Below are 27,288 nucleotides of genomic sequence, written 5' to 3' on the forward strand. Positions count from 1 at the left end.
GGGATCTTTGAGGGTTCTTTGTTTCTGCTCCATCTTAAGTCTTCACAGTTTCCTTTGTGAATTGAAATTTTCCTCCCCTCTACCAAAAAAAAAAAATCATAGAAAATGGCCAATTGAATATTTGTTTCGCTTTTAAATTGTGATTTTTAAAGCATTTATGATAGTAATTAATGAAGTAGACCAACGAATTAGAGTGAAAGTGGATCACTCTCATTAGGTAATTGAAATTCTCAGCTGGATCCAATTTCTTGACATTCTATTCAGCAGCTGCCCTAAAGTTGCTTACCTTTTCTCTATTCCTGTGTGTGTGTGTGTGTGTGTGTGTGTGTGTGTATTCAATGCCACGGAGTGAATAATTTATTTTAGGATATTTGGATGTGTTAAACAATTTTAATTTTTTGATCATGAGAGTAAATAGATTCAGGAGGAAAAATCGGGAGGGTTTTACTCCCATACTTCTTGATTTGAGATAATGAATACTGTTAGGATTTGAATTTATCAATGATCTTGGCTAATGATAGAATTTTAATAGTTAAAAATCACACAACCCTTATGATTTTTGTTTTGTATTCCCACAGTGTGAAATTAATAAAACTTGTTTAGAATAATGAAGTTTACTGAATGGGGGGGTGCAACTGTGAAGATATTGAGTGCATGGTGTGGTGAGCAGGACTATTAAAAACAATTGTAACAAGCAAGTTGAATCAAAGTTTCCAAATTAAAACTTATTCATCTTTGGTCTGAAAAATAATTTCAACTAAAGCATAAAATCTATCAAACATGTCTTAGTACTCTTCCCAACAAATTATATAGCCTTTCTCTGGTTGCTCCATGTAGCTGAATAAGTGAAAATATTTGATCCATCCTCATAAATCTAAATACTTCAAAGAAGCTTTGGTAAATTAGTAGTTTCATTAACTATTCATAGGTTTAGATGAAAGATTATAAAGACCACTCCCCCTAAATATCACAACAGTTGTCACCAGCATTTTAAATTAGATGTAAGTTTCTAGTCACTAAAATGTCATAAGGAACATAATAGCTCCTTCGCCTTATATGAAACTGACATTCTCAAATAGCAAACTCAAGGCTTAAAACAGAAGGAAAAAAAAATATGTTAGTGTTCCATTAACAGAAGAAACATATAGTTGCTGCACATACTTCTATGCCTTGGTATAGGATTACTTATAATGTTGGAATCATGTAGAAAATAGAAATGAATGCTCACTGAGATTTAAGATGGTACTATGATGTGGAGTTCTTACTTCTCTCAAGGAGGGTATGGGGAAGGATGGAATGTACAAATTACACAAGAAAAGATAAATTTAGTGCACAGCATGAGAGACCGTCAGAAAATTTCAAACTCAGATTAAGAGTACTTTAGCCTAGCTAATACTTTGAAAATTTAATAATGTGAAGCTCACTGTGACTACAGAGAGAAAAACGCAAGGCAGATATTTATTGCATTTTCATTAAAGATTCAATTGATTGCACACATTCAAAACAGCATCTCCCTAATGCCCATATTCTGAGAGTGTGATGTGTGATTGATAAAACTCTATCAGCATGGTGATGAAAAACTTCAAGAGAAAAAAAATCCCAAAACTTTGTGCTTCATTTTTTCATTTTTTGGTCTGAATCATCATGACTTTATTGTTTAGGGCATTTTACACTATTGGGTCATGACAAGAGCACATTTAAGATTTTATTTTTGTGACTTCTTATTTTAAAAACTAAAATTAATATAGAATGATTCTTAAGCTTATGTGTAGACTTTTAAAATATGTATGCCATAACTTTGTGGAGGTTTTTATCCTACATAGGATTGTAGAGAGAAACATATAACATGTCAAGTTAAGCTTTCACAGCAACAAAGACAATATTCTTCCACATGGGTAATGCTTTGCATGTGACAGTTTCAAATTTGTGAGAGAAAGAAGAGAACAAGAAGAAATGAAGAAAGAAGGGACACAAAACAAATGCCAGTGACTTCTGGTGATAAGCTTTCAGAAAATTACCATTTGTTTCTCTGACTGCCATGAAGACATTTAAATGCTAAAATTTCCCTAAATTAACACCAGAGGTCATACTTACCCACAAAATGCATTTGAAGTCTAATCAATTAAACATCTTTATTTCCAGCATCATTTTCTGCTAAAATTCTCTATTATTTTTTGATATGACTTAACAGCATTTGCTTTCCTATATTTTTTTGTATGCCAAGCTTGTGAACACACACACACATATAATACCCACCTCCCAACACACACACATACATTCTTAGAAGAATAGTTTTCTCAATCCACAGGGGCATGGAAAAAACCTTCAGGTTGCTTACACCCCACTTATTCAGATTTATATTATGCCATTTTTTGCACTTCTTTTCTTCAGAGACATTATTTGTTTATGCTACCTCTCTGTCTTGTGCTTGAAAATCAGGTCTCCAATTTGGATGTTCTGTCTTTATTTACAAAGACAGACTGTCATCTGTTTCCCACATTGAGTTGTCTGAGGGAAAACTTCAACTGACCTACAAAGTAAAAAATTTTCTGATTCATTTTTTCTTTACCTGAGTGAATCTATTATAGTACCAAACATAGAGACTGTGATAAGATGATGCAACCTCTCTGAACTTATTTTACTTAATGTTTATCCAAGTGTGAAATCAGGATAGTATCAGCTGTTTCCTTAGCACAATTTAATGTTTCCTGAAGCACAACATTCAAAAGACCTTGCAAATAGTATTATTTTTAAATCATATATTATCCTAATGTCAAAGGAAATAAAACATTGACATAATAATTATATGTGTTATTTATACTTTTGCATTATGGTTATAAAGTATCAAGACCTGAATGAGCCTATTGATAGTCTTATTAATTTTTAGCAATATTTCCATTTTTGTTTTGGAAGTAGGTATGTTGGGACCTGCCCATAAACTTCATGAACTTTTCAGAATTTTTTTCTGCTCTTGCCTTTATCTTTCACAATATATCAGCTAACTGCATATGTCTCAGCAATGTCAGCAAAACATAGATAAAATCATATTAATTTTGTTAATGAAATCGAACTTGTGTTATTTAAATGAGAGAACAAACTGAAATTACTGAGGATTGTGAATCTTTAAAAAAAAATCTTGATTTTGCCAGGTATGATGGTGCACTTCTGTAATCCCAGCAACTTAGGAGACTTGAGATAGGAGGATTGAATGTTTGAGGCCAGTCTCAGCAACTTAGTAGGACACTAAGAACTTAGCAAGACCCTGCCTCAAAATGAAAAATAAACAGATCTAGGGTGGCAGCTCAGAGGTAAATTACCCTTGGGTTCAATCCCCCAGTACAGAAAAAAAAAAAAAATTCAGAGGGAGAAGAGGAGAAGAAAAAGAAATTGTCAGTGGATTTTATGAACAAATATCCCTTAGCAGCTGTACACACACACACACATACACAGAGACCTTGAAAATTAATAAGAAAGTAGAATGGGGGGATCTTAGTGGACAACAACACATTCTAGTTATAAAGCAGTTTCTCAAGTATTATTTCATTTGCATCCTATAACAACCCATGTGGAAGGCAGGAACCGCTTCATTTTATAGGTAAGAAAAATACCCTGAGGCAGGGTACCTGCCCTACCTATGATGGCAGGAGGTCAGGATCAAGGAGAAGCCAGATCTCATAGTCTTCAGAGTCTGTATGGTGTAGTGGTTTCACACTCTCGTAGCGTTTCTCCACAGCCAAAAAACAACCTATTGACTGCATACCCTCAAACAGGGACAGATAGCAGTGGCCTATCATTACCAGAAGCTGCCTGTCAGTGGCCATCTGGACATTTCCTCTTGGGCTTCTGTGGTTTCTGTGATCTCTAACAATTGTCCTCTTGTGGATTTCATTTGCTCAATAGAATAATTTGCGAGAATATAATATTATTGTGGACCAGAAATGGCAGTGCTGTATACCTGCAGGCCTAATTAAAAAGTATAAATATGTTTTGAAAAAGAATAAACAGGTCTTGATGTATTCAGACACACTCTTCTGCCTAGTTTGCTGCCAGCCTGGGCATTCTTCATTTTTGGCAAGGTCTATAATAAAAGTGAAAGACCACAAAGGAGTACTTATTGATGCTAGCAAAGGTCATTTCTGTCTTTTTATATGAGGACTGAGGAGGAGCAGGTCTCAAGCTCTTGGGTTCTGGGGGCTCAGAGGACCTTGTCTTCAGTCCTGCAAGGACTCAGCCTGGTTCCCGGGCAGCATTCTGCTCACATTGCCTCTCCTTTCATGTTACAGACTGAGGGAACCAGAGAATGGAAGCAAGGCTGTGTGACACAGGAGAAACCGGTGTGTCTCACAGCTGAGACAGTCAGCAAAAGTGGGACCAAGGATTTAAAAAAAAAAAAAAAAAAAAAAAAAAGCCCAAATATTAAGCCCAAAGCATCAACTTGATGATACCAAAAATTCTAAGGGTTTTTGGTGCCCAAACATAAGGGCTATCTAAGTTCTCAAAAGTTTATTTTCCCTTTGAAACCCAGTGAATTCTTTTCTTATCATGATATCTCCTGCACAGGGTTAGGTTGTACTATGAATTAGCTCTATTTACTCTTTTCTTGATCACAGCCTTTTCAATTATGTCCCCGTGTGTTATTCATCAATCTTCTACATTTCTGTTTTCCTGTTTCTTGTCTACATCTTACCAAACAGGCTCATAAAACCTACCACCCTTTTTCTATCTTTATCTTTTTTTTTCATTATTTTATTCTAATTTGTTATATATGACAGCAGAATGCGTTATAATACATATTATACACATACAGCACAATTTTTCACATCTCTAATTATAAACATAGTAGAGTCACACCATTCATGTCTTCAGACATGTACTTAGGATAATGATGTCCATCTCATTCCACTGTCTTTCCTACCCCCATGCCCCCCTCCCTTTCTCTCCCTCCCCTTTCCCCCTTTGCCCTATCTAGAGTTCATCTAATCCTCCCATACCACCCTCCTCTATCTTTATCTTATCTCTCTTTCTGGGACTATTTTAAAATTTCCATCACCTAATAACTGTCTCAGTAATGGAGGGATTTGGTGCCCAAGCATATAAAGGGAAAGAACGTGATGGGCTAAACTGAATGAAATGGAACAATATCATCAGCAAAGAACATTTTAAATGCTAATATATTGTGAAGGTTTACATATTCATCCTCACCTAAAAATCTTTTTTTTTTAAGAAAGACTTTTAGTCTCATTATTTCTGTTTTGTTCTATAGCTGTTAAGTTCATCAATCTTACTGTCTTAATTATTAACACATAATAATCGTCCATATGATACAAAATAACATAGATACTATGCAATATGTCAGGAAAAAAAGCCCAACAGCTACATATGACAGATAAATACAATGACAAGATTCAATCTTTGACAGTGATTTTTTTCCTTTCCACTGAGGGTGAGTCGTCCTTAAAAATGTTTTAATTAGTTAAAACTCTTGGGCACTTCTTTGATAAGTCAAATTCTCTTAACAAGCATTTTTTCTTGGCCCATATCACTGATAATATAATTAGGGAAGACATCAATATGATCTGAGTCAGAGGCATAGACACCATCATTGGTGTTCTAGTTACTTCCCTCAGATATTTGGTCGTTTTTCTCCTTCATATATATTGGCTTAATCCTCATTTTTGGTAACAAAATCACTTAGTAACAAAAATGACTACCCCAGTTTTAAAACTTATATCCACACTCACATAATTCAGAGGAAAGTAGATCCTATTCTGTCCCAGCATTCCAAACAATTCTCTTAGTAAATCCAATAGACCCAGTGTAATCCACATGCCCAGCTCTGAACTAAACTTCAAGAATGGCTAAAGGGAAGGATACTGAGAATGGTTCATCAACAGAGAATATGGGTGAATAGAAATTACTAAAAATAACCAAACCCAAATTCTGGAGTTAAAAACTACAATATCCACAATGAAAAACTCATGAGAAGGGCTCAGGAATAAATTTGAGCTAGCAGAAAAAAGAATCAATAAACATGAAGATTGACTGATGAAAATTATATGATCTGAAGAATAGAGAGAAGAAATAATAAAGAAAATGAACAGAGCCTCAGAAAATCATAGCACACCTTAAATTATACACATGAAATGTGAGACTAGAAAAGGAAAGAGAAAAGGGAGCATAAAAAATATTCAAAGAAATAAGGGCCAAAAAAAAAATTCCAGATTTGAGGAAACACATTAATTCAGACATATAAGAAGTTCAACAAACACCAACCAGGATAAAAAGACAGCATCCAAACCCAGATGCATAATAGTCTGACATTGAAGGTCAAGAAAGAAAATCTTGAACTTGGCAAGACAAAAACTGGCATCCTTATGATCTGAGAGCCCAGTAAGAATAACAGCTGACTCAGCATCATCAAGAATGTGACAGAGCACAGTGGGACGATCTAGAGAAGCACCAAAAGAGGAAAACCTGTCAACAAAGAAATGTAATATCTAGTAACACTGACAAACATGAAGTAAGAAAGAGATTCCCAGAGAAACAACAATGGAGAGAATTAGTTGCTAACAGACCTGGCTTACAAGAAGGAGTAAAGAAAGTTTCCAGGCTGAAAGCAATACCAGATGACAGTGTGAAACAACATGAGAAACAAAGTGCCAATGAAGGTAGGTGTGTCAGTAACTATAACAAACAGCATAATTTCATAATTTTTATTTCTCTTAATTTATTGAAAAATAAATTTCATAAAGTAATATTTGTAAATGATGCTGTAAAATCTTTAATATAAAATTGTTTCTATACTTGACAATGGCAGCCCAAAGGACACAGGTGTGAGCAGAGCTGTAGTGGAGTACAGATGGGAACTTGAACTCACAGGAAGAAGTCAGAACAAAACAAAACAAAACAAAAATGGTAAGTACAACATTTAACATAATAAACTGTGCAAAAACACATAATAGTTTTATTTTCTCAGCATTTTTAAAATAATAAAAAGTTTTTTAGTAATTATTATAACGTATTAGTAGGGTTGTAATATACATACAGATATATATGTGCAACATTAATAGCATAAAAAGGAGAAGGTAGACTTAATCTGTTCATAAATAATATCTGTATATTTTACTGACATTAAGTCAATATAAATCAGAAGTAAGTTCTGGTAAATTACAACATACAAGGCCTATAGAAACCATTAAGAAAACCAAAAATTTGTGAATAACACCAAAGGATTAAAATGTTACAATGAAAATATTGACAATGCAAGTAAGAAATAAAGGGAGTTACACAAAGACATGAAACAAAAAGTAAAATCATAAACATAAATAAAATCATAGTAATAACAACAATAAATGTTAATGGATTAAGTAATCCGAACAAAAAACAGAGTTGGTCAGACAGAATGTTTCAAAATACAGTAGATGCTGGAGGCTGAGGCAGGAGGATCATGAGTTCAAAGACAGCTTCAGCAAAAGCAAGGGGCTAAGCAACTCAGTGAGAAACTGTCTCTAAATAAATACAGAATAGGACTGGGGATATAGCTTAGTGGTAGAGTGCCCCTGAGTTCAATTCCTGGTACCAAACAAACAAACAACAACAACAACAAAAACAATCATATGCTATCTTTAGGAAATAAGCCTTAGATACAAAGATACAAATAGGTCAAAAGTTAAAAGATATACCATGTTCAACAACAACCATAAGCAAGTGAGCTGTAGTGGCTCTCTTGACTAATATATGTCAAAATAGACTTTAGGAAAGAAGTTATAACTGGAGATGATGAAGCTAACTTTATAATGACAAACTATAAATCAGTCAGGAAAATATAACAATTATAAATACATATGCATATAATTCCAGAACCCCAAAATATATGAAGGAAAACTGACAGAACTGAAGGCACAACTAGATAATTCAACAATAAAATAGACTTTATACCCCACTCTCAATTATGGCTAGATGAGTGATACAGAAGATCAATTAGGATGTAGAAGACTTTAACAACTACAAATCAACAGATATATGCAGAATACTCTACCTTACAACAACAAAAAGCACATTCTTCTCAAGTACCCAAGAAACATGTTCCAGGAAAGACCACATATTAGGCCTTAAGATAAACCTCAATAAATTAAGAAAATTAAAATTATACTATGTTATCTGACCCTAATGGAATGATTAGAAATCAAAATCAAAATGAAATTTGGGAAATTCACAAATGTGTAGAAAAAAAATTAACCTACTCCTAAAATAAATAAGAGTCAAAAAGAAGAAACTGCAGTGAAAATATTTACAGATGAATAAAAACAAAAATCAGAGCACACCAAAACCTACACAATGCATCCAAAGTCATACTTAGAATAAAATTTATAGTTATATGTGCCTACATTGAAAGAAAAAGAAAATACCTGAAACCATTTAGCTAATTATTTCTAAAAAAAAGAAGATCAAATTAAGCCAAGTAGAAGGAATCATAATTATTGGACTAGAAATTAATTAAATAATGAATAGAAAAACAGCAGAGAAAGTCATGAAAACAAAACGTTTTTAAAAAGATCAACAACATTGACCAACTTTTAGTAAGACTAATAAGGGAAAACACATTGCTAAAATCCAGAAACAGATAAAGGGACATCAGTGACAACTTTACAAATAATGAAAATGATTATAATAGAATGATATGAAAAACTATAGGTCAACATATTAATTATTTAACTGAGATACATAGATGCTAGAGAGAGAAAAATTACCAAAACTGACTGAATATTAACTTTAAAATGTATATAGTCTGTAAAAACTAGTGATTGGGTTTGAAGACTTTAGAGTTCCCATGAAGAAATGACCATGCCCAGATAGCTTTACTGGTGAATCCACAGTTCATATAAAGAGTAATTAACATTATTCCTCACAACCTCTTCCAAAATATAGAAGAGGAAGAAACACTTCTCAACTTGATTTTTGAGACTTGTATTACTCTGATACAAAACCAAAGACATCACAAGAAAAGAAAAATACCAACTGGCATCATCTGGAAATGCAAATGGATAAAACTGCAACAAAATCCAATCAATCTGAACATAGCAATATACAAAGATTAGTACATGCCAAGTGGGATGTGTCCTAGGAATGCAAGGTTAGTTGAACATTGGAAAACCAATCAATGTGATGCAACATATTAATAAAACAAAGGACAAAAACCACAACAAGTATAGTATACAGAACAACAGCAATTGGCAAAATCCAAAACCTTTTTATGACAAATACACTTGACAAAGTAGGATCAGTAAGAAGTTGAGGACTAGGTACCTTCAACCTGATAAGAGGCATTCATTAAAAAAAAAAAAAAAAGATATCCTGAGTGGAAAGATTGTGTTTTTTCTTTAAAATCAGAAATAAGACATCACTGTTCTTTCCACTTTTATTAATTGTTTTATTAGAAGTTCTAGCCACTGCAATTAGGCAAGAAAATGAAACAAAATGTAACCAGATGGAAACGAAGAACTCAAACTACTTATTCACATATGACACATTTGCATATGTAGAAAATCCTAAGGAATTAAGAAATAGACTCCTAGATAAAAGGTCAATATGCAAAAATCAATTGCATTTGTATATACTAGTAATGAACAATCTAAAAATCAATGAAAAATGATTCCAAATGCAACATCATCAAAAAGAATAAAATGACTAGAAATGTAAAAACAAATGTACAAAACCTAGCTTTTCTGTTACCCTGCATTAAGAGCTAAAGAAGATCACATTTATAAGATCTATAATGGGGCCATGCTATCTGGGTTTTGGAAAGGAATTAAAAGTGAAACTCTAATTATTTGTTTATTTTTATAAGTTTTAGTTGTAGATGTTTAGTTATCTTTGTTTATAAATTTATTTTTACGTGATACTGAGGATTGAACCCAGTGCCTCACACATGAGAGGCAAGTGCTCTACCACTGAGCCTAAAGCCCTATTTATGTGGGAGCCTATCTTTAGAATTTTTTCTCAATCATACCTATGAACATTTTTACTTTTACCATCTCATTGTGTGTTGTGTCTTTTTATATCATACCAAAGTGTGATCCTGTAGACATTCTCAAGAGTTTACAAAGACTAAGTGACATTTGTATTTATATAACTTAATTGAGAAGACTAAGAAATGAAATGTCATACCAATTTTTATTTACTATTTTTTTTGCTTCAAATAATAAAGATGTTTTTCCTAAAAAAATAAAAACCTATACTCTGAAGCTAAAAAGATTATTGAAAGAAATTAAAGACATAATTAATGGAGAGATTATCCATGCTCACAAAGCAGATAGCCACATCCCCATCCCTAATTTGTATTTTATTAGAGACAGGGTCTCACTGAGCTGCTTAGTACCTCGCTTTTGCTGAGGCTGGCTTTGAACTCATGAACCTCCTGCCTCAGCCTCCTCATCCACTGGGATTACAGGCGTGCACCACTGTGCCTGGCTGGAAGCACACACCTTAAAGGACCCAGCACCCAAGAAAACAGCACAGGCAGGTGGCAGAGGTATTGATTGACATTGATTGATATTGATAGGTGGCTGTAGCACCAGGAGCAGACTCTCTTAAGTGCTTGTGTCAGAAAAGGAATTGAGGGAGAGAGGGGCCCTCAGGAAAGCTGAGCCAGGGGCTGCACATTTTCTCAGGATGGTTGTGAAGGGATTCTCACAGGTGAGTGTGACTTTGGATCAGCATATACACCATACTCTATTTAGTAAAATAGGGAATTACCTCATGCATTTGAAAAAGAGTTACCTCCCAAAAATTTAAAACAAAAATCCTGGGACCATACCCTTTATCTCAGAATTTTTATTTATCCATGTCAATTCTGGGTTTCTTTTTTCTTTTTAGATATACATGACAGTACAGTGAATTTTGATATACCTACATTGAGTATTCTAATTAGTCAATTATGGATTTTTAAGAATGTACTGTATAGTTGAGTTTGTTAAGTCTTTACTATAGAGAGTCTCCTTTCAGGTCACATACCTGGCCACCTGAAATCTAAGAAAAAAAATATCTCTGGAGGGAATCCATTCTCTGCATTCCACAAATTATCATTACCCCCACCTCTGACACCTACACCACATACCTTATAAGACATTTTCTATAATTCTTGATATTCTGGGTATCTACATCAGTTCACTATGCATTTAAGGGTAAGTTGTACATGTCTATTTAACTTGCTTTACATAAGTCTCCCTATACCATCTTTTCTAAGGGGGTATTTTAATATAATATATGATAAATGACTAAGAAGATTAGAAAAATACAGTTCTGGTGATATAATATTTATAATATTAGGACAACTTTTTAGTTTCTATTTTATGTCCTATTTTAATCCACAGCATCTTTGTGTCATTATCAGGTAAAAATGAAAAAGACTTAAAGTCTTTTAATGTCTATAATTTAGTTGTAAAATCAAGCCTAAGAATAGAAAAATATAAATCTTTCTTATGGGTATTTTATGAATAAAATCTCTAATGATATATTTTTATTGAAATTGCTTTTGATTTTTTTTTCCCATAGCATCTTATTATATAGTCAGGGATATTTTCTCTTCTAATTACTCTGGCTCCAGAAATACTGAGATCATATCCTGAATATTTCAGTTTTGGACTTCACCATACATTACAATGACATCAAGGCAGGCATTCCTAAAGATCATGTTGTGATATACTAAGAAGCTGGCCAGCACCTGACAACCACTCATCCCAGCCACTATCTATTTTATTTACAATCCCATTTCTAGCATTCATTCCCATTCATCTTCATCTTACTTTTAGCTTCTGAAAAACCTTCTTTTTATATCTCCACCTTTACTTTCAGAACTGAACACTAGATCCACATTCATCTTGCCACCTGAATTTAGCATCTGTAACAATTTCCCTCCTTGAGAGCATACTTAACAACTTTCCCATTCGTGTGGATGACATTTCACATGCTCGAGATTTAGAGAGAACTTTTTTTTTTTTTTTTTTTTTTTTTTACAGCAGCCTATAACCTCAAGTTTTTCTTATTGGAAGGTTTTTTTTCCCCAAGGTTTATTGACACATTATTCACAATAGTGAGATATAGAAGCAACATAGGTATTGATGGATAAAGAAAATGTGGTATATACATATATACAATGAGATATTATTCAGTGTTTAAAAAGAAATCAATCCTGCATTTTGTACTAGGATGAACCTGGAGGATGTTACACTAAGTGAAATAAGGCAATGATGGAAGGACAAATACTGTGTGATCTTACTGGTATGTGTGATCTAAAAAGGACTCATAAAAGCAGAAACTAGGATGATGCTTGTCAGGTGCTAAAGGGTGAGGGAAATGGGGAGATGGTTATGAAAGAGTCATAAGATGAGTGAGTTCTGGAGAGCTGATGTAGAGCACAGTGACTGCAGTCAATAACACTGTGCTACACCCTTGAAACTTGCTAATTAAGTGGATTGTAAGTATTCACACACACACCGATTCTAACTATGTGAGGTGATGAATAATGTTAATTAGCTTGATTGTGTTAACTATTTCACTTTGTATACATATATTAAATCACCATGTTGCTTACTTTAAAAATATGCAATTTTACTTTTTTGAAATCTATATTATATTCTGGCTATTTATCACTTTAATAAAAGACAAATGCTGCTTGAGAAAGCAAATTAACCACAGGAAATGGGCATGTATATGTACAACTACATCTTAGAGAGAGAGAGAAAGAGACAAGGAAGGAGAGATAGCATGCACAATGGCAATCTTCTGACCACAGTTATTTGGCACATTAATGATTATAAACTTATGAAAATATTCTTTACAATGCATTATAATTTTGGTAGTCAATAGGAGGTTGGGCAACTTAAAGAGGACATAATAAATATTTGAAAATATGATCAATCTTTTAGCAAGTGATCATTTGAATTTCTGTTTTCATAGGTGAAAAGTATTGAGGGATAGAATTAGTAAGATCATTTTAGGAGCTCTTTGGGTGCACTCCTGTAATCTTAGTGACTTGGGAGGCTAAAGCAGGAGGATCACAAGTTTGAGGCTAGCCTGAGCAACTTAGTGATATCCTGTCTCAAAATAAAAAGTAAAAAGAGCTGGGGATGTAATGCAGTGGTAGAGTGCCCCTGGGTTTCCATCTCCAGTGCCTCAAAACAAACAAACAACAACAACAAAAAGCATTGACTTCATTTGGATTTTGAAGACAGAAATCCTGCATTCAAATTCTGAGTGAATTAAATCTAAATGCATATTCATAGTTGAGCTTTTCATCTTTTCCAAGCTAAAGTTCTGCTGTACATGGTGAATATGTGAAAAACTAACTTGGGTGCTATTTTCTGTCTTCTGTTACCTTCTCAAGAGGGACCCAGGATTTTGCATCCCAAACTGGGTCTCTCTTTATCCGACAGTGGATGGATAATGAACTGGGATTTCTGGTTTTGAGGTCTAGGTAAAGGATGTTGGCATCTACTGGGGCCTAACCTGAAACAAAACTGTAAAGCCTTTTGGGTATAAAGACAATAGGGACTGGTAAAGCTTGTGGTAACTTGGAAGCATTTGCTGAACCTAAAGGAACTTGACCCAGTTCAGCTGCCTCTGACTTTCAATGGGGGTCTGTGAGCCCAGCATTGCCAGATTCCCTGCAATTTAAAGAGAAGCATGAAATCCAGCATTTAACCTTAACTCTTCTCATTTGTAATACCTTGCAGCTTTTGATTTATTTATTTATTTTAAGATGTGGAGCACATCTGCTGCTCAGAGTGATCTAAAACTACTAGTTCACATATTCTGGAACTGAAAGCTCATTATCTAAAGTTCATTATCTGAAGTATGGAACTAACCAAAAAGAAAGCCTAGGAAGGGGGCCTAGGCTTTCTGGGTGGATAAGACCAGTCTTCACAAGCACTTTTATTAGAAGGTGGTTAGACCTCAGCAAGAGTTATTTTGGTGACCACCAGAAGTCATATTGTTGACATATTTATGATGATTCTCCTTACCTGGGTTTGGCAGAGGAGAACTACCTGTGGAAATGCCCGCCTTTTACTAGCTCAAGAAGCTGAAGCACAGAGCAAAAATGAAATCTGCAAACAAGATTGACCACAAAAGTCCTGGGTTTTTCAATGGTTCAAGGCCAAGAAGACCCTCCTTGTTTCCTAGAATTTATATTTTCTTCTTTCTGTATTTTCTCCCTCGTTTTGCTGGAACACATCCTTTAGTATCTTCTAAGAAAATGTGTCTGAAAATCTCCAGATAACTATTTCATTAGCTTCTTTCATTTCTCCACCTTTAATCCCAGTAGGGGCAGAGGTTATCAACAGGACCAAGAAACAAGGAAATACCAGATCCCATTTCCACAGGGAAATCCTAAACCCCCAAATAATGATGGATTTTCTAAAGCTGTAATTGCAGTATTATTCTTTATCCTCCCCAAGGGTTATATACACAAAGCTGATTCAAATGCCTTTTCTCCCCTTACAATGATGCAGAGTAGTAGTAAAAGCTACAAAGGAAGAACCATCTGGATTTAAATCTTGCTCCAGCCATTTTCATTGGAGATTAGTTTCAGTATTTTCTTGTATAAAATTATTATAGTGCCCACATCTCTTGAGTGTCAAGTGAATGATTCATATTTGGTACTTACTAAAGGGTATTAAAATTATGGTTAGAAAGTAAGCTAGACATGACCTATAGTATTCAAATTCTTTTACATGTACAAGCATATTGTGTTTTTTTTGTCCCTAGATATGTGTGCATATTTGGAAGAGATTAGTGGCAGTTTAAATTTACTTTATCATCACCTTCCTGTACTTATTATTAATTCATGAAAGTCCTTTTAGCTCCAACCAGTTTTCAATATTAGGATTTAAGATGGAAATGGCATTGGAATGATTCATGCTCACCTACAGAATTGTGCATGAAAAATAAAAAGAAAAACACAACTTAAAATATAGATGTAAAAGTACAATGTTGGCTTAATGGACCTTAAAAAAACCCTACTCATAAAAAGTCCTGTGAAAGGTACTCAAAGTGCATAGTTGGTTGATTTTGTTCAAGAAAATGACTTTAAAGCTTTTGAGAAAAATGAAAACATAACCAGCCTCTCTAGGTGAGACAAATTCAATGTGTTTTATCTTTTATTCCCAGTGAATAGCTTTATCAAAGGCATGGTTCAGACATGTACACTTAATTTTTCTGTCTAATATCCAAAACCAAGCTGAAGGTTAGAAAAACTTTTAATATGTGAGCTTATTTGTCCCAGAAAGAAAAATTTTAGTTGGACCTGAAATTACAAATTCATGCTGGGCTCTACATGTTAAAATTCAACACAAGCTAAGAGTGGAAAGTTTTTTTCTTTGATTAAAAACTGGTTTGTTCACCAAGGGTAATTTGAAACTATTGCAAATCATCTATAGCCTTGTGGTAGTAAGGAGACCTCTGACTACATTTTTGAACTTTGTGAATTCATTCAAAGTAGCCACTAACTATATTGCCATAGATCATGAAAGGTGAGAAAACTTTCCTGATTAATTTCAGGACAGGTTAAATCTGTGAGTTCCTGTTAACTTACAAAGGTAGTGTCTAGTTTTTCACCTGTTGTTGTGTTTTCTACAAGCAACTGCAAGTTGCTTCATTACTGCAAGTCAATGTTCTTTAACTGCATAGCACACTGGTTTGATATCACTTGCATATCTTCTAGGCACCAAGGCACTGCAATTTCAATGACTTCAAGTACTGACTCATCCTACACCTCTCTTAGTCTTTAGTCATCTCCAGAATTTTCTCAGTTTATGACATCCAGTTGCCCATGGTATAAAATCTCTTTCTTGCCCACCATATCCAGTATTTCATAGGGTCCTGTGAATTTTGTCTTCTGAACCCCCCATCTTTGTTTCAGAGGCCACCCTCTCTTGCCTTGACCACAGCAACAAGTGTCTTGGACTCTTGCTTCCACTTGGACCTCGATCCAGAGTATTCCCTCTGCATTGCCTGTCTCTATGCCTGTGTTCTTGTGTCTCTCTTTCCCTTGCTCTGCACGCCTTCACCACTTTAAAAACACTAACTTCATTCAGGATCATTGTCTGAGCTGCTTTCTTTGCAAGGAAAGCATTTCTTATCATCTTTTTCAATGACTGTTACTTCTTTTTTTTTTTAAAAAAAAATCTTTATTAGTTGTTGATGGACCTTTATTTTATTTATTGTATAGGTGGTACTGAGAATTTGACCCAGTGCCTCACACATGCTAGGCAAACGCTCTACCACTGAGCCACAAACCCAGCCCCTTGACTTCTTTAACTTTTATGTCTGGGTTTTAATATCCCATCCTCTAAGGCACATAGTTAAAGATCTTGCCAAAGCAGCCTGTTCAGATGTGTTGCACTGTTGTCCCTTATTTGCTTTCTTCATAATGACTAATGAATTATAATTATTTTTTCATAAATGTCTCATGTTTTTCTTGCTTGTCTCCTCCATAAGAATGCACAATCCATGAGTGTTGGTATAGTGTGTGTCAGTGATTCATCCTTACCACCAGGTATGTCTGCACATAAACATTGGAATGAAGGATTGAATATCCAGAGCTTATAAAAAGATGGCTAATATTACTTAGGCACTCTCCATATTCTAGGAATTTTAGTTGGTGTTTCGAGTACAATATTCAGTTCCTTTATGAATAAGAATTCATACTAGACTTTTTTTGTCATTCATTTTATTAATTAGTGCTCTTATAATTCATTATAATTATATATAATAGCTGGGTTCATTTTGACATAATACATGGATGGAATTTAATTTGCTTATTTTCAGTCCCTGGGGCCTCCTCTTTATATTACCTAATCCCCATTTTCTTTTATCTACTCTACTGGTCTTCTATTTATTTTTTAAATTGATGCTTTAAAAATATACATAAAGGCGAAATTCATTGTGGTATATTTATACAGCCCATAGTGTAATTTTGTCAAATTCATTCCCTATTTCCTCCCTTTTTCTATCTCTCCTTCCTTCCCTCTTCTCTCTCTCCTTCCTCCCCCTTAATATCCTTTTCTTCTCCTACTCCACTTATACTTCCTCTATCCTTATGAGATATGACCCCCTCTGTTTTCCTGTTACTTTGCTCTAGCTTCCACATCTGAGAGAAAACTTGACTTTCTGAGTTGGGCTTATTTCACTTAGCATGATGTTCTCAGTTCTATCCATTTACCATCAAATGCAATCATTTCATTCTTCTTTATGGCTGAGTAAAACTCCATTGTCTATATAGAATTTCAGTGTTTCTGTTGTGATTCCTAAGTCTTAATCCATTATCTCTTGATGAGCATTGGGGCTGGTTCCATAACTTGGCTATTGTGAATTGTGCTGCTATAAATATTGATGTGCCTGTATCACTATAGTATGCTGATTTTAATTCTTTTGGATAAATACCAAGGAACGGCTCATATGGTGGCTCTGTTCCTAGACTTTTGAGGAATCTCCATACTGCTTATCAAAGTGGTTGCACCAATTTGGCAGCTCATAAACAATGCATGAGTGTACCTCCCCCCTCTATTCTTGCCAGCATTTGTTATTATTTATATCTTGATCATTACCATTCTGACTGGGTGGAATCAAAATGTAGTTTTGACTTACATTTCCCTGATTTCCAGAGTCATTGAACAATTTTTCATATATTTGTTGGCCATTCACATTTATTCTTTTCAGAGATCTCTGTTTACTTCTTTTGCCCATTTTTTTTGGTTATTTGTTTATTTATTTAGCTAGCTAGTTACTTTTTGGTGTTAAAACTTTTTGAGTTCTTTATATATTTTGGATATTAATCCCCAGTTGGAGGAGCACTTGGAAAGACTTTCTTTCATTCTGTAGGCTCTCTCTTCATGCTTTTAATCATTTCCTTTGCTGTGTAGAAGCTTTGTAATCTGATGCTGTCCTACTTGCTGACTCTTGGTTTTATTTCTTGAGCTTTAGGGATCTTGTTAAAGAAGTTAATGCCTGCATTAACAAGATGGGCTGTTGGCTCTGAGTTTTCTTTCAGCAGTTTCAGTGTTTCTGATGTAATTCCTAATCTTTGATCCACTTTGATTTGACTTCTGTGCAGGATGTGAGATGGGAATCTAGCTTCATTCTTTTAAATATGGATATCCAGTTTTCCCAGTACCATTGTTTAAAAAGGTTATCTTTTCTCCAACATGTATTTTTGGCACCTTTGTCGTGTATCAGATGGCCGTGACTGTGTGGGTTCATCTCTGTGTCTTCTATTCCATTCCATTAGTCTTCAGGTCTAGTTTGATGCCAAATACCATAATGTTTTTGTTTCAATAGCTCTGTAGCATAATTTGAGATCACATTCTAAGGCTTTTTAAAGAGTTAATATATCCTTTGACTTTTCTGCTCTCCTGAGCAGATCTTATAGACATACAACCTATGTTTATAATGACTTCCTATGTTCTTCTTAAAGATAACTAAGGCCAATACTCTAAGAAATTCCCCAGACCTTCTTCTTTATGGCTAATTGTTATCGCTTATGTGAATATGCTTTACATTTATCTGCTTTCATTAGCAACTCTGCAAAACATGGTAAACAACTGATCATTTTTTGCACCTATACTCACAATCAATTATGACCACTCTCCAGCCTTAAACAACATCAGTTACTTCAAAATGCCTGCAAAAGGTCAATTTCATTTTCATCAATTAGTTTTACATTATGCTTAAGAAGATGACCACCATGCCACTAGTTCCCTTCCAATAACTCTGCAGACTTTTTTTTTCCACTCCTAATCTCACATGACCTCTAGATTCTTTGATGCTATGTTATTCTCCATTCTTGAAGTTCTTTCCATTCCTTCACCTATATTTTCAACCATTCTTTCTATTTCTTCTACCTTTCCTCTCCCTTGACCCCAAGTTTGGCAACATTCAACGTTCTACAATTTCTTCTGCTTATTTCTATGTGTTCTCATTTCTATAGATAAAGGTTTTTATGAACATTTTGTGAAGACTTGCTTTCCTCAGCAATCTTGCTCTAGATTTGTCAGTAGAACAGTATTTTAGTTTAAAAATGCAGTCTCTCTATGTTGGTTAAGCTGGTCTCACATTCCTGGCTTTGACTGATCCTCTTGCCTCTGTCTTCTGAGAGCTGAGACTACAGGCAAGTCCAACTGTGCCTGGCTAGTACTATATTCTTGAGATTGCTGAGTCAGAAGATGGTACATGGAATACACCAGAGGACGTCATTAATATTCTTAGAATTAGGGGCCTAGCCAGTTAGAGAAGATGTGGAAAAAATATGAAAAAAAATAGAGAATTTAGGAGGTATTTAAAAGGTTTCAAAGCAATTAGCTGTCATCACACAAAGAGTACAGGCTTCCCTCTGTAAAGGAATGGGAACTATTAAATGACCTTTAAGTGCCCTGAAAGCTAAAGACAAGTAGAGTGTAATCTAGCTGTGAAGAATGTCTGCTATAACCTTTGTAGGAATGCAAATTGATGTAAAGGGAATTGGAATCTAGGAGAAACCCCAGGCTTGGCTGAAGAGGAAGGAATCTGAGTCCCCAGTAGTGAAACTGATCATAAAATTCACACAATGTGCCCATGGGGCACAAGTAGAATCACCTCAAAAACACAGGAAATTTAGTTCAACTATTCTATTCAAATATCATTAGTTAATAATCAACCTTACATAATTTACATGAATCAAATTATCATTTAAGTGGGTCAGTAGTTTTTACCCATGGGAAAATTTAGAATTAAGTATAGAAATAAAATAAATCAAATGCATAGTATTTTAGTGTAAAGGTCAAGATAATTCCTCTGATTTTTAAATGCTCGTAATGTGTGAGAAAAGTTGGCAATGTTATAAACTCTGAAAGATTGCCATGAAATCAGTTTAAAATGTAAAATTGATTCTAAGCTTTGATTTTAAGTTGAAAGTCGTGATAGATGCATAACTATGGTATGAATTAGATTTCACACAGTGGGTTAGTTATCTGAGGACATCTCCAGAAGGTGAGAAGCCTTCTTAATTGGATAAAGGAAATGATAAAATTATAATTAACCTGCTATGGGTAGATAAGAAAATTGGACCAGAATTAGCAGATTATTTTCTAATTAAAGTGAGATGTAGGGAAAGCTTTAAACATGGCAGAATTTTTGGAAATGGAAAAAAAGGATTGAATCCATAAAACATTTAAGAAAAATTAACAACTGACAACCCATGTGTAAGAGGATCAGTAGAGTGACACCAATTAGGAATCCAGGTTATCCATCTTGAATGATTGGTGTAAAATTAGTAATTTAAAGAAGCTGACAATGAGAGCCAGCCTTTGGAGAAAAAAGATACATTTAGTTTTTGGTGTGTCATTGGTGCATTACAAGCAGGAAGTTCAACACAATGCCATTTTTATATGTAAGGGGACTTCTTGTGTACAGAAAAACATTTCATTTTGATTTTAAAATTGATGTTCAACTCATTAAACAAGACATTTTTAAATACAATTTTCCTTAAGCTCTTAAACTTATAAATACTTGTATATATAAGCCTGGGAGAATATATAAAAGAAGAACCATTCTTTTCCAGAGATTCTTCAATTTTTGGTGAATTCATATTTTTAAAACATCTGGCAATTAAGAATGTCATCTACAGAAATACAGAACTACAGCAGTTGATAACTCCGTGTTTAAAGTTGCCTGCATGGAAGACATTGGAAGTCAACTCCTGTGACATCTAGACTCCATGATACCCCGACACATCCAGTAGGCTTTGCTTATACATAATAGATTGCCAGAAGAACAAGGAATGCCTGCGTTATAGTCATTTTTACAAGACACATTAGTTCGAAAAGGAAACATTAGTCGAGGAGAACCTTCAATATCAACAAGAGGAAACAGGTCAGAATGAAATGCAAAGCATAAATCAGGCAGAAACAAGCAAAAGAATAAAGAAAGCTCATTTGTTTTCATATCAATCTTTAGCCCCCGCTTAACACTTTCATTTGCTCCATTCCTATGTTCATTTGGTGGCAGGTTTGCCAGGCTTCTCCTCCATGCTTTATCTTTACTTCCCATTCATTTTTTTTCTATTTTCCTACTCATTTTAAAATAAACTCCACTCCTTAAGGTGGCCTCTTTATTCTTATCCATATCAGCATTTGTTCTTTTAGACTGTAAACTTTTACAGGACATGAATCACCACATGTTGTCAATTAAATATGATTTTTATGGGTAGAGAAGTATCCACTAAGGTTAACAAGGCTCATATTACTGTGAGTAAGAGCGGGTATTGTATAAATCTAGGCAGGGAGAAAGAGAATCTTCCCAAGGAGGGGTCAGGTGAATCTGACGTGCACTCCTTCTCCCTGTCCTTTCTCATATTTGGGATAAAGACCAGTGAAAGCAGGCATAAAGAGTAACATCTCAAAGTGCAGAGAGAAATGTAGGGAAGAATGGGTGAATGGATTCTGTGAAATTTAATTCAATGTATCAAAGCTGTTAAAACATCCCTCCCATGTGCCTATGACTTACTGGGTATAGACACTTTTCGTTGTAACTGGGAGATGGCTGGGTAGGATTCCAGGACCACCTCAATATCTTATTTTCCTCTGACTTGGTTGAATAAGAGCCCAAAATGAATCATATACGTCTTATTACATCATTTCCTCATCTATTGCCAGCCTTGCTAGAGAAATCACCACTTGATATTTTTTCCTATCACTTAAACTTTTCAACTACTAGAATTTTCTAGAATCTTCTATGCTATATTCTTTTGCTTATTTTTTTTCTTTGTATGGGTTGGGTGCAATAGAGAGAAGTTCTTCCTTACCTGTTAGATTCCACCCCACCCCACCCCACTGCCACCCCCATTTGCTGTTGCTGAACGCACTGGTCCACACACACTATGCAAACATGGGGAGACATCAGTTTCTGTACTAATTGCCAGTCTCTGTCACACACTTTCAGCTTTTTCTAATCAACCCTGCTCCTGACTATAAACTTCTTGAACGTAAGAGAATATATTACATTTTAAATTAACACAGCCTCTGAAATTAAATCCTAAAAGTAAAAAAAAAAATGAATGAATGTAATTTTTGCTTCCTCTAAAGTCCTCAATGTGCCCATCTCCCATGGGAATATTTTGTCAATGACCTTTTATATTATTGATATTTTGGCAAATATCAAAACTCCCAGCTAAATTCTCAGCAACATGAGGGAAGATCTGAACTTGTTCTCTTGTAGCATCAACTGGTGGCACAAGTCTTGGAGTTGAGTAAGGGGCTCAAAATACTTAAAAACAATAAATGAATGGGCTAAATTTGCCAATGGGTGATCGGAATACCAGATCATTTTGCATTTGAGGGAAAAAATGAATATTTTTCAAGACATTCAGTCCTGCGACTTAGAGATACACTCATAATTTAGCCAACTGTAGAGTGGTAGATATTTATGGAGAATATACTTGGTCACTTGTTAAAGAGGAAAATTAATCATTGTTTTTATGTAATGAGTGCTTCAAAAGTACTTGAAGGTACTTGAAAGCAGTTGGTTTTTCTTAAGTAGATTAATTATTTATAGGATAAATTTGCAAAATAAATTCTGCAAAGAGCATAACACTACATTTTATCGTATCCCCCTAATGGTACCAATTCTATATTAGTAGACTCCATATTTTCAGGTTTCTGTATTTCCCGATGGTTGGTTCATGTTAATAAAATACTAATACAGTTCTGTGGACCTCACGTGGGTGACCTACTGCTGTGTGAGGTTTATCCCATGCCACACAGCCACACTTTCAGAGAGTGGCCCCATTTCCATCACTCAGCATGCCCTTTCCTGGGACCCCCCATGGCTTCCCCTCCCAGCTCTTGTACTATTCTTTCTTCTTGCATCTCCAAACTGTGAGCTCTTCTGGTTCTTTGTTCCTCTGAAACTTTTCCTTCATTCATTTTTCATTTTCTTCCTTTCAAACCTTCATTTGGTTGTTATTCATGGTTAAAAATTCTGCCTTGTTTATGATCTGCTTACACTCAGAACCTGGACTACTCCTTCAACTGCTGCAGCCCTGCCGAGCCGTCAGGCTTCCTGTTGGCTCTGCAGCCCTTCAACCAGTGATAGAATGAGAACAAATAAAGTACTAGAGTGTCAGGAAGTCTAGGGGGGAGTTAACTCAGGATAAGGTGGGTCTGTTTTGTAAATAAAGATGCATGCATAGTAGTCCTCAGCACTCTGCCTTCCATTTAATATTCTCTATATCCAATGGAGATACAAAGTTAAGTCAAGGTCATTCCATCTGCTAGGGAGCTGTGGTTTTAATGAGAAAGATTCTGCTCACTGGTAATTACCACACGAGTAGCAAGTCCTCCAGTGCCCACAGTAATCATAGGAGGAAGTAACTACAGCTGTTAGAGAACCTTCTGCAAAGAAGGGGCTTTTAAACTGCACGCTGATGGCTGAGTGGGAATTAGTCAAATAGATTGAGAACAGTCTGCTCCAAGAAAGGGGACAGCTTTTGTAGAAGGTTGGAGGTATGACAAGCATACTCTGTTGACAGAGGCACAATTAGCCCATTATCTAGCGAGTACAGCATTTAAGGGCAACAGGAAATGAGGCACAAAAACTTCTGTTCAGAATCATAGGATCCATCCTAACACTTCTGAATATCATGTTGTATATAATGGAAAGTCTTTAAAATAGGAAGTTCACACAATTCAATGTTTAGACATTTACTGAGTACCTAAATTAAGCCTGGATATTTCTGGGCATTAAAACTTGGTCTGAGAGATAAGTGAGAATAGTACAGAGTATTCCATTGGGGTGTTGTGTGTATTATGAGCACATGCATAAATGATGGAGATTGGTGACACCGAGAACCTTAGGAGAGAACTTGTCCAAAAAGGAGCAGTCTAAATGGTTGTCACAATGGCCACTCCTTAGTCAGTGTGCATTCTGAGTACAATATTAGCATTGTAGTTCATACTGAAATGTGTTTCTCTTCTAGGAAACTAGATAAAAGCCAAGGTTGTAATAGGAGAATGAGCACTACAAAGTAACCAAATGGGCTGTTTCAAAATACCATAATACCCTGGAGTCCTGGTTTCAAAGAGAGTGGGACCCAGAAGAAGAGGAAGAAAAGCTTTTCCTTCTCCCTTGCAAGCCTCAGCGCAGGGTGGTGCTCACATGTAGGTTCAGGATTGTGGGCTGCAGAGAAAGGCTACCTAGCAGAGCAGCAGAAAGAGTTGATGTCAACCTTAGGGCCGAAGACAGCAGCACCAGGACCCCACCATGCTCAGCAGAGAGAGGGTAATGTTCAGGGATGCAAGGGGAAAGCACGTGAAAGACGACTGGGGGTTCCAAATTCTTGAGGGTGTTGGATTTGGCAGGGAACTGTGAGCTGGAGCATCAGCAGACAAGTGTCATGTGCCAGGGACATTCAAGGATGATACCATTTATATCCACCAAGAGGAGAGTTGTAAGGGAAATTCAGCCTACAGAAAGGACATTTAGCTGGCAATGCAGAGAAGGAGATATAGACATCAAGATTTTTAGTGAGACTGTTGGAACATCTGAAGTAAAGAGCAAAGAGGGCAGAGATGAACTGAGAACAGGGATGTGGGAACACAATTCCGGATCATATAAGACAGAAATACATATTGGTTTTGGTCAGCTGAAGGGAACTCTGATGAATATATTTTGGCTTTTACAATCATCCGGCTGGCAATGTGAGAAGCAAGATCACAAGTATCTGAATGTGACCCCTGGTTTTCATTGGTTGCCTAAACAATGATCTAGCTGAAAAGAGTCAAGGGGGAGGAAATTCTCCCCAAGGGAAAGGCTGCTCCAAATCTCAGTTTTCCACAAGAACAGTGGCTCCTTCCCTGAAGAAGGGGGCTATAGTTCCCTGAGGACCCAAAGTTGACCAGGCACTGAGTAGTTGATTGTCAGATCTTATCTATAAACCTCTGTTGTTCGAACAAACTGCTTGCCACCAAGATCTCCATCCTCCACTCACCAAAAAGCTGCTACTCAGACTTGCAGTAGCAAGATGAGAGGGGTGTCTGTGGGGCTATATCATATATTTTCATGCTACTTCATAACTTCATTTCTCCTGTCCTCTGTAAAGTCTATTTCTTAGCCTATCAGATGTGTCCTGCTATAGAAGCTGCCCCAGACCATGGGGTATGCCAAATGATGGCCATTAGGATATCCATCTAGCATGACCCAGAGCAGAGCAGCCTTATGAATGACTCAGCTGCAGTTGGCAATGCTAGTGATATAAATTGTAGTAATAGCACACAACATGATTAAGACTGTGGTTAGACCAAGACCTCACGGAAAGACTAAAAGCCACCCACAAATTGACCATTGCATGGATAGTGTTGTAAAATAAAAGGCTCCAAGAGTTCCCACAGCAATCAGGATGAGTCTTGATAAAGTACACCATATTGATTGAGATGCCAAAGTCCGCGGGATCTATATCTATATAAAAGGCCATTTGCCTCTTCAATTAGTAATAACCATAGGTTTTTTTGGTGAAAGCAGAGTCAGAAGTCAAGCAAATAGATTGGCTGACTCAGGTAGTAATATTTCTAAAAGGAAATTAAAATTATGAATATTAATAGCTTGTCATGTCCTTATTGTATTGTCATATTTCTCTTTGATTTACTGAGTTAGAAGTGAGTAGGAAGGATGTCTTAGCCCAAGATCTGCCTCATCTGCTACAAAAGAGAATGTAGCACTGAAAGAGAAAACACAGATTGAAACACTTCAAATGGTAATGATAACTGATTCACTGACAATATCAGAAAATTGTGCCTTTGTTTCTACAAATTCAGTTTGATCTTTATTTTAATAATTTATCTAACTCCAAGCTTCTGTGTCCTGTGCGATATTTTTTCTGGCCAGTTTTCCCTCAGCTCTCATAGTACAGTTAACCTCAACTCAGAGAGTTTTCATAATAGACTTGTGACTTTTGCCTGTGCTTTAAAGTGATGTAATTATGGCATTTGTGTTAACAGATCAAGAAGGATGCGTCAGAAGTGCTGTCCGACTCCTATTGTGAAGCAATTGGGCAGCCCAGAGCTGGGAAGCTGTGACCTTCTGCTCCAGCATAGACCCATCTGAATAAGACTGAACTTTGAATTTAATATATTTCTCATTTGAATTGTACACACACACACACACACACACACACACACAATTATGCTTTAATGCTCACCAAGACTTAACTTGTTTCAGTTGACTGTTTACAATTTGTCTTGCAGGGTAAATCCTTGGATCCTTTGTCTACTTCTCATAGGAGCAAAACTAGGAATTACTTTAGTTTGGGCTCAGGGAATATATGACATTTTATTGACAGTAAAACACATTGTTTTCTTTCTGCTTTCATCCCATTTCACCTCATTGTCTGTGATTTGCTCTTAGCTCCTTTAATCTGTCTACTTTTTGAACAGTATGTGGTACAAAGAGCCAAGTGGAGGAGGGAAAAGACCTCCTTTTTTGCTGTATAATACCTTTAGCCTTTAAACAGCATCTTCTCTGTGTTCCAAGTCAGAGTCTATTGCTGTTAACAGACCAGAATTTGGTATATCCCAGGGAAAAACAGTAGTTGCTATGCAGTGTTTCCATATAATAAATGGAAAATCAAGAATAGGACCAACGACATAGAATACACAATAGATTGAAACAAACAACATTAAGAAAACAAAACAAAAAAAAGGAATCTCCATGAGAATCCTTTATTGGGAAGCCCAGTGTGGTGAGAAGTCTATGTAGGCAACAAGTTGTTGTACCAAGAGAGTGCAGAGAATTCCGAAAGGTCTGGTCTCTCACCCACCTACAGACAAATCACAGAGAAGCCCACATTCTACATGCACCCACCTCCTAACACAGGGCTGTAGGCACAACCAGCTATGGCCCTCCCTACCTGGAAGCCTGTGCACATGTTGGTACAGAATGAAATCCACGCTCATCTGCTTTCTCCGTCCACCAAAGCTCCATCTCTCACTCTCCCCTGAGAATGGTTCACTTCTTCATCTGTCTGTCTCAGATTGCTATCCCCAATTTCAGTCTTGCACCACTGTTCTGTTTCCTCTGCTTGGAAAGTTCATAACTTCTCTGTAAAACTACACTCATGACTGTGGGAATGCCTCAGACTCACCTAGCCATGATTAATCTGTCCCTCCAAAATATTCTCACCCTCTAATCTGTCTCCATCTCCCTCCCTCCTCCTCCTTTTCTTCCCCCATCTTTCTCCATACATACAATATTTAAGTGCAATAT

At 35.8% G+C, this 27,288-nt stretch overlaps 1 protein-coding gene and 1 long non-coding RNA gene across 3 annotated transcripts in view; one reads left to right on the top strand and one right to left on the bottom strand.

Moving 5' to 3' along the window:
* Nucleotides 1–27,288, bottom strand: part of Kcnn2 (potassium calcium-activated channel subfamily N member 2) — a 414,889-nt gene that overhangs the window by 136,607 nt on the left and 250,994 nt on the right. The gene's annotated exons all lie outside the window — the stretch shown is intronic.
* Nucleotides 146–26,399, top strand: LOC144377459 (uncharacterized). The gene is made up of 2 exons (XR_013438462.1): nucleotides 146–6,915; nucleotides 26,025–26,399. It is a non-coding gene; the product is annotated as an uncharacterized LOC144377459 (long non-coding RNA).

Source organism: Ictidomys tridecemlineatus, chromosome 1 (assembly GCF_052094955.1).
Source record: "Ictidomys tridecemlineatus isolate mIctTri1 chromosome 1, mIctTri1.hap1, whole genome shotgun sequence".
NCBI lineage: Eukaryota > Metazoa > Chordata > Mammalia > Rodentia > Sciuridae > Ictidomys > Ictidomys tridecemlineatus.